General features: G+C 35.1%; 1 long non-coding RNA gene across 1 annotated transcript in view; it reads left to right on the top strand.

Annotated features, from left to right (window-relative positions):
- Positions 1–359: 359 nt before the first annotated feature.
- LOC125038393 overlaps positions 360–2,222 on the top strand; it is a 3,288-nt gene continuing 1,425 nt past the window's right edge. Inside the window, exons 1-3 of the long non-coding RNA XR_007116049.1 lie at positions 360–531; positions 1,715–1,876; positions 2,049–2,222. The exon at positions 2,049–2,222 is cut by the window's right edge and continues 1,425 nt beyond it. This is a non-coding gene — a long non-coding RNA (uncharacterized LOC125038393). The remainder of the gene's footprint in view (positions 532–1,714; positions 1,877–2,048) is intronic.

The raw sequence follows: 2,222 nt of genomic DNA, 5'->3' as shown, positions 1-2,222 counted from the left end.
GTCGTCATCGACTGAAGGTCGTCGATATATATATGTGTGTGTGTGTGTGTGTGCGTACATATTTTTTGTTTTGTTTTTGTTTATCAAAGAGCCTCTAGTTAAAAGATGTTTAACTCTGCGGAATGGAGTTGTAGTTGTAGTTGTAATTCTAATTCTGATCAACCATCAAGAGATTTTTTTGTTGCCCATATCCGAATCTTTGACTATGGCATTCACTTATTAAATCAAAATCAGCCTATTGAGACTTATAATTTATGCAGGTACATATAGTAGATATAATATTCTAGACATATATTGTGTACGTGATTTTTTTTTATTTTTATTTTTTTTTGTTAGCAACACGGAAGTATCCTGGTAAACAGTATGGCGAAATATTCGAGGTTCAAGTCTTAATGTTTCGAATACCGGGTCGTACCGAACGCGGCGGGATTATTTGTTGGAATATTTGCTGTTATCATTCATATCGATGTCATGCAAACAGAAATGGAAGACGAAACCTTCATCTTCTCCAATTCGAAGAAACCAGGAAAGGTAAGGCCAAGTTGTAATAGCCAAAACTAATTGCAAATTATATTTAGATATGTAAACACGAATATAAATCGCCATATATAATACCAACAGGCAAAAAGGTTATTTCAAAATATAAAAATTGCTTGACTTCAAAATCTCAGGATCTCTCTGACAGAAAGTGCATAAAATCCAACAAAAAATCCTTATCTTCATATATTTCATGAGTCGAATACTTTAAGTAAACGTATTACCTTGCAGATTATGAGAGGCATTTTCCTTACACAAAATCCAGTCTTCCTTCCAGTAACTGGTTATCTTATCTTGCCTAGCATGGATAGGCCCTAAATAGTTTCTAATTAATGGTATTATTCTGTATGGTGATTCTATAACTATTCTTTATAATACTGACCTGGCTTTATATCAATTTCTACTGAAGTGCTTTGATAAGGTCAATTAACTAAATTAACTTTTGTGGTCATTTGAACAGAAAGATGATACACTAAGCAGAAAATTGGCATTAATTTTTCGTTAAGTCTACTACGAAAAACAACTCGGTTAGATGTTAAAATGTGTGCATTCAGTGACTCCAGTCATCGATACAGCAAATACCAATAACCCCCAAAATGTATGTACTGAAGAGACTTCCCTGGTGATTTATTGCTATAGAAAGAACCAGTCTAAGCTCTGTCTTACAAAAGCTTTCCAGGTAAGATGTTGGCCTTTGCCGGAGCACATAGCATCTTTTGCCAGAGGCCACGGGGAAGGCTTGATGCAATCCTTTTATTAGGCAATTATTATCCTCTTTTAATTATTAAGAGAACTATTGCTCGCATAAACTTGATTTCATAATGAATATATTCTCTGAATGATATAGGACCTAAAATAAAAGTAAGCATCAGCTCGTTCATATTCAAATATCAATTTGGTTTTGAAGTTCATTTTAATGTTGTAATGCTGTTATCAAAAGAAAGCAAGAGATAGACAAATTATGAAGATTAGAATAAACACCTGCATTTAGAGACTTTTCAGCAATAATATAAGAAAATGGTGCTCTTGCTGAGGGGATGCTACATCTCTTGATTTAAGAGGCGACAATTAAGTAATGTATGACAATCGAATTCTTTCTTAAAATGCTCTGTATCGATGTTTATGTTCATCTAATTCCTCATATGATAACCTTATGTCTGCCTTATTAATTTTACAGCTCCCAAGCATGATGGAAAATTGTCAACTGGCCGGATTTATTTTGGAAAATCTGCCAGCAGCTTAGTAACAATGACAAGATATGCTTCGACATTTTGAGGCTGGATTCATATGAATCCCACTTCTCCACGCCTGGTACATTCTACAGCCGTAATCATAGACGGTGAGTTTTCTCTTGTAGTCTTGGCACAACGAAAAGATTTCCTCATATTAGTTGTGGTAGTTAGTCTGTAAATAGATGAAGAATGTTCTATTTTACATATACCTGTTTCAAAGATTTCATGGCAGACCATGTATGGATATACCGTGGTATAACACAATGATTGATATTGCAGCTCAAGAGGGAGAGATACAAGATGCAGCTGTCAATATATAGTGTTGTAACTACAAGCACTGGGTGCTGCTAACACTGTCATCGATGCCAGCACCACCAGTGCTGCCCCCCCACCTCCATCTTATGATAGCCCCTCTATACCTTAAGTTGCACTTTTAAGAGACTTAAATTTTGT

This window comes from Penaeus chinensis, chromosome 24 (genome assembly GCF_019202785.1).
Source record: "Penaeus chinensis breed Huanghai No. 1 chromosome 24, ASM1920278v2, whole genome shotgun sequence".
Taxonomy (NCBI): Eukaryota; Metazoa; Arthropoda; class Malacostraca; order Decapoda; family Penaeidae; genus Penaeus; species Penaeus chinensis.
The sequence above is the reverse complement of the archived record's forward strand: the minus strand, read 5'-3'. Positions and strand labels throughout refer to the sequence as shown.